Raw genomic sequence first — 7,275 nt, 5'->3', positions numbered from 1 at the left:
CATATGAAATATACTAACTACATATTTTGCCATTGGGCCTGTTTTGGGTGAGATTTTTAACTGATATTGATAGGTCACGAAACAGAACATTTCTGATATATATCCTACATTTCATTGATATGTCATATCTGGTCAAATATGAACCTAATATACATCATGAGGACATATTTTATAGAAGGATACAGTTACATCTTTCTTCTGTCATGTGTATGTTCCAAATATCACCTTATGTCCTATCTGGACATATCTGAGCTCAACAACTTTTCTAGAATACGCATCAAATCTATGGTATGTATATGAATGTGTCACAAATACAGCCTATATTACATTCATATATCACTTAAAGTCATATATTTACTCTGGAATTGACACTAGAATTACTACCAATTCCGATATTCAATATTCACTTGGCCCATCCCATATCTAATCAAATATGGAATATGGAAGTATTCATCTCCTTCTCATATAAGAAGTATGAATATGAGGTATTGGAGTATTGCTACTACAGATTTTGCCATTGGGCCTGTTTTGGGTGAGGCATTTAAATGATATTAATAGGTCATGGAAATTCACAGAATTGGGTGATTTATACTGGGCAAAACAGACCAGTGTCATTGGTGTTTCATATTTGGTCAAATATGAACCCAATATACATCATGAGGATATTATATACGGAAACCAGTTACATCTTATCTTTGTTGTGTGTGTTCTAAATATCACTTTATATCTTATTTTTGTCATGTGTATTTCAAATATGACCGTATGTCCTATCTGAACATTCTGACGAGCACTATCCTTTTCTAGAATACAGATCAAATCTATGGCATATCTGAAGGTGTCCCATTTTCGATGGTTCGATTTTCTTGGCATAACCCATATCTAATCAAATATGGATGAAGTATGAATATGGCTTAATGCAGTATACTGTCTGGAATGTTGATAACCTATTTTGAGAAGATGACAATAGGGCCTATACTGTATGTAGCATATGATCACCTTTTGCCATATATTGGGCCTGTTTAGGGTGAGAGTTTTGGGTGACAGTCCAAACTGATATTTCATGAAAAGTGACTGAATCTGGTCATTTTTACTGGGTGAATTCCTCAACGTTTCTATGGAATACGGACCATTTCTTATTCTTAGTTTTCTATTACCTTGGAACCTTGGAAGACAGTGACATATGTCATTTTTCACTGTATTAGCGTTTTGTGAAGTTTGGAAGTTATTAGCAAATGCGGCCACAGGTTCTGTTATCAAGGTTATGTCCCCCAGGTTATGGGATCAGCTCTGTTGTCACAGATACAGTCCCATGCAGTGGATGGAATTATAGCTACAGGATGCAGTACACACACTCGACCCTGTCACACAGACAAGAAAGCAGTAGCGACAGCTACTAAAAGGTCTTATAAAGGACTTGTGGAGCTGTGTCCACACAAGACCGCATTTATGAGCATAGCTTTGGATAGCATGTCCATAGAACAATGTTTATTCACAGGAGCAATGTTAAACCTTGTTATTTGCACATTGTTGTTTGCACATACCGGTATAACCTAGCAGCCCAAAACAATGTAAGTGTAGTGGGTTGACCTTTCCTGTAGGCAATCCTTAATTATGTGATGCTCCCTAATCACCCCTAATCAAGACAGGTGAGACACAGATGACTGCTAGTTTAATAAAAATGAAACACACCAGGCCATCATAGTAGATGGCTGGCTTGGGTTTATCTGGTGGTATGTTAGGTCACAGGGGGAGCGTGTCGCTGTTACTACATGTCATCTTTTCGACACCCGACTCTAACCCTCACCCTAACGCTAACCTCCGTGGAGTGAGTCGCTAACCCTTCGGTCTAAATGATGGTCGTTCGAAAGAGCGTGATTTCCCCGGTCACAAGTTCATGTCCATATTGGCATTCCCAGATATGGGCTTAATATTGATCACTCAGGGATCGACCACACTGGTTATCGTGAGACTGACACAATATTTATGACAACAGGGATCTTGGCAATATATGGAGATTGATATAAGGCATAACTGACACACGCACAGACGGACAGACAGACAGACAGACAGACAGACAGACAGACAGACAGACAGACAGACAGACAGACAGACATGATCTGCAGGTGTTCATGCTAAATAGATTTTAAACTTTGTCTAGTACAAGCAATTGATAAACTATTATATATTTCCCAAACTGACTTCTCTGCTCCTCTCTTTCATTCTGAACTGTGAATTTATAGAGCAAAATCATGCACTATTCATGGTTGTGGTAACGACTTACTCAACATCAGGTAAATGACACACAGCCATGATCAAATGATCAGCCTCCACTCCTGAAGTTTAACTAATCATATACTGTGCACACAGTGAGTGCATAACCCAAAGAGTGCTCATATGTATCAGTATTGTATAATACCGATTACATCTATGGCATATCTTTGTGTGTCACAATTACAGTCTATCTTGGGTTCATATTATGTAAAATATCTAACTGATGCAAGTTACAAAAGAAATGGGTCGAGCTCAAGAGCTTTAAGTGGATACAGACTGTCTCACAGGTCAAAATGGGATTGGGCCTATAGATTCCAAAGACCTTACCAGAGAAGCTAAGCATAATCAGTCTGTTTTTATACCTTTAATAAACAAATTGAGTCAGCTTGTAAATGTCCTTATTTCTGTATGCATTGCAAAGGATTATGCTTTGCTGGGGATAAAAACAGAACATGTCTGGGTAAAGACCACATAAAGTATGCAGTTTAAGGGACAGTAAGGTGTCATTACAGTTAGGGACATCTGAATGTTTATGAAATTAAATTAATTAGGATCATAGCATTCATTGGACTATCAGCGTCTCTCTTGAATGTAATGGTAGTTACAGGTAAGCATGAGCATTACGTTAATCTTGGAAGTGAACAAGACGAGTATAACTGGGGAGTTTATTGGCATTGACATAGTGAACAAGGTATCTAGCAAGAATGTCAAAGTTCCTTGATAAGCAACCCCTGAGGACACTAGCCACTTCATTGGTCCAGCATACCATTACATTGGCTCAACAAAAAAACTAAAGATAGGCCGCAACAATGCCGATTATAAACGAATGTGGGTTGTCCTTAAAGTCCAAGACCATTTAAATGTCAATGTTTTGAATCCTAAATAAGAGCTAGTCTATCTAATCTGAAATGACAGGAACTTAGAGGACAAGTAGGCCTATATTTCTTCAGTGAGGGTATAACAAAATGCATTGTGGCCTGAACTCGGGCGATAAAGAGAGACAGACAGACAGACAAACAGACAGACAGACAGACAGACAGACAGACAGACAGACAGACAGACAGACAGACAGACAGACAGACAGACAGACAGACAGGCACACAATGATGCTTATCTAACAGTACACAGCAGCACTGCTTTGATAATGACCTCTGAATCTTGAACCCTAGAGTCCATGATTAAAGGCATATCATTCAGCCACAGAAGGGCTTACAGTACATAGGCTAGAAATGGCTAACTGTTAATGGAAAGGTCTTGACCTCAGCTGTCATAGGTCATTGTTGAACATCTATGGGACACCATCAAATGGGGTATACCCATTTAAAGATAAAAAAATAAATAAAAAATAAAACTCACACAAAAACAACATATCCCATCATATCTCCTGGCACAGGGATCATCAATGTCTGTACATTGACACGTGGCGAGACTTGTCTTTGTCCATGGTAGATTTTAGATTTTACTTAACAATGTTGACATTTTGATCATGAGACTAAATTTCTGTCCAAGTCTCCAGGGTTTCTTCAGGATATGTATGACACTATAGTCCACTAGTACAGTGGTTCTCAATTTATTTGTATTATTATTATTATTGTTAAGGACCCATAACTCTGAGAGTGTTTATGGGTCCATTTGGTTCCATACACTCTCAGAGTTACATACCTGTAATGTTCGATTTGGACCACATTCAAGGAACTTTGAGGTCCCTCTCAACCCGCTTTGAGAACCACTGTGCTAGTATACATTTGAGACTGGCACTTTGTGTGCTTCTGGTAACATTATTGTTCACTCCATGGCAAAAATATCGTTCAGACAAAAATGTCCACCCCAAGCCAGCATGACGATGAACCCTGCCTGGGGTATATCCACAGTTTAATACTGCATACTATTAACTATGAGGTTTATCAATGTAAAACATTATAGATTTGATATAGAACTTGTTACAAAGTGTACAACTCAGCCCAACATACATGTACACAACCCATTGTGGACGGGAACCCCTGTTTTATCCCTCAGGTGGGGAAAACATTTTTGTGTTGTTTTTCTGAAAACTTAGGTCAGGCTTTAGAAGGTATCGACCTTAGGTCTTAATGGGTTAAAAAAAAACAGTAAAGATATATGGAATGGCAACCTGATATTAACTGCATTATTTCTCGAAGTGGGGTCCTTGAGGGAGTTCCAGGGAGTCCCCGGCTAAAGGAATGAAATGGACCCTTATGGGTAACTCATAGAGTGTACAAATGGAACCAAAATGGACCCATTAACATTGATTTTACAATAAATTGGGGTCTCAGATAGAATGCCATAAAATGGGGGTCCGTACGTAGACCAATGCATGTCAAACTGGGGTTCTTGCAATTAAAATAGTTGAGAATCACTGCTAGACTCAAAATCTTCTCTAATGGAAATGTTTCTTCTTCCACTACCATACTGTATTCCTCAATGCTTCAGAAGCTTAATATAAAACTATCCTGCTTGAAATGAGTATAATACAATAAAAACATCATCATACAACAGACACAACATACAAGGTTATACAAGCAAATTATCATCTGTAATTAAATCTGATTAAAACACATTTTAATGCCTATCTTTTGGGATATTATAGTTTGGAGGAAACATATGAAATATGAAGGGAGGAACAGAGTATATGTGTGTTTATGGAAAACAGTTTGAAAGTCAACTACACTGCCCACAATGCAATTGCAAATGCCTGATTAGCTGTGTGTCATGTGACTGTGACGTGGCCAGCTACCATTGGCTCTGCTGAGAGCACACCCCCACTTTGAAATCCAAACAGCCAGCAGCAGTTACATTTGTCACCAACAGCAAGCATGAGAGCTGCTTGTGTAAAAGTGATTTAGGATAAAGCTAAACTAAATAAAATCACTGTTGATTGTTGAACAGGAAGATAGGTTGCTGCCAATCTATTTGTGGGATAAAATCTACATTATGGAGACTTTTGGCACACAGAGAAGGAGTTTTGGAGCAGGGAGATGGTATGTAAAGCTATTTCAATTGATTGCTTTTGCTTCCATTATTATTATTTTATTTATTTTACAACTTCACTATTTAGAATTCATGCTTCAGTGTTTTCAGCCCTTTTCATGTCAAGGACCCCAAAATCCAAAATGTAGACTATGGCTGCAGACCCCTTTTAATATGTGACAGGAACCCTCATTCCTGTTAAAATGTTTCCATTATATAATGTTTCCAAGGTCAATTATTTATTCAGCAGTTAAATAGCGTTATTGTGACAGTAATCATTGCTATAGAGTATTTGTTTAGTAACATGTTAGGTTGAGAACCACTGCACAAGTGGTCCGTGAGGTGGTTCCAGCCTTCCAGGTGGTCCCCAGCTAAATGATGGGGAGTTGATAACCAAATGGACCCCTATAGATCTTTTAATTATTGTAAAATCAAACCAAATGGACAAGCTAAATTAATGTTACACATGATCTGTATTCCTTAAGTATTGGGTATGAGACTGAGAGGCTAAATGTCACTAAATGGTGGTCCATGGCTCAAATGCATAAATAATTGATATCAAAAAGGTTGACAAACACAGATTTGCCATGGTTCTCAAAGTGGGAGTGGGAGCTGATTTACAGGAGTTCATACTGCGTGTGTGTGTGTGTGTGTGTGTGTGTGTGTGTGTGTGTGTGTGTGTGTGTGTGTGTGTGTCATGAAATGTGATCTTACCATAATCTCAGTAATCCTTAATAATATTCCATCATATTCAAGGGCTTTTGAGAAAGATACATTCAAATTAGACCACTGCAGAGGGCAGGTGTGTTTGTCCAGCCACCAGCTGACACTAGTTTGAATCTGCATCAAGGCAATTATGCTTCTGCCCAGTCAAAATCATTTCAACAGAAAATGTACTAGTATTACTTAAGTGAGTTCACCAACAAGTAAGACAGTAATTCTAAATTCACAACTATATATTATTTTCTCCCACATTTTTAGAGAACTATAATTGCTCAATAACAGGCAGGGTTGGTGACCTGGCAGAAAACCTACATTCAAAATGGGATGCCATCATGGAGAATATTGATGGGGTGGACACAAGGACTTCCTCATCCAAAATCCCATCAGAGTTTTCTGTAAGTACTTTAACATTGTTCAGGCCAAGGACCCCTTATCTGAGAAATATCAAGCAGGAACCCCCCATTACATAGTGTATACAATTGTGTGTAGTGTATACAATTGTGTACAATTGTGTACTAAAATTGCATCGATGTTGACTCCATATATTGGTAAACAGTGCCCTCTAGTGTTGAAACAGGTACATAGTCAAATGTCTGCTGCATTCTGTGCAAAGTGATAACTCCCAATGATGCTGCTAGCCCTGCATCCTGCGTCCCTGACACATATGTTTAATAAAGGACACAATAAATTAAGTATCACTGCATCCCCAGTACGCATTCAACTCTATCCTTTCTGCTATCAGTAATTTCACTGGACCAGCTGAGCTGCATGTGGTGGTCTCCACAGCTGTGTTCTGGCACTCTGCCTTCTCCATGGCACATGATTTGACACCACTGTTTTAATGTCCCTGCAGTCCTCAGTCAAGCAAATCTACAGAGGCCTTGGAGAGGATCTTAGATGGCATTTTTACATTTTTATTATTTTTCCTTCTGAAAATGCCTTGCTTGGTGAGATGTCAATTTGTATAATGCTATGCTGAATGAGTGCTATCTTAAAAGTGTTTTTTTCCCCCCATAGATTCCGTACCGCACACAATGAGTCTGTGACGCAGGCTGAGGTGCAGGCCATAAAAGACGGCGACTCCCAATGGTCCACCTGCCTCATCAGAAGTAAGTATGATATTGCATTAATTTGGGGACATATGCCCTTACATTGGTTGTAATTTTAACTATAGGCTGTCCTGGCATACTTGTGATCCTAGTTTACTGAGTTACTACACTGTCTCTCTGCATGCTATGTATGTGTTAACTTTGCTCACTGTAAGTTGCTCTGAATTAAAAGCTTCAGCTAAAT

Source organism: Nannobrachium achirus (genome assembly GCF_963921795.1).
Source record: "Nannobrachium achirus genome assembly, chromosome: 19".
In the NCBI taxonomy this organism is placed as follows: Eukaryota; Metazoa; Chordata; class Actinopteri; order Myctophiformes; family Myctophidae; genus Nannobrachium; species Nannobrachium achirus.
This window is presented reverse-complemented; position numbering follows the sequence as displayed.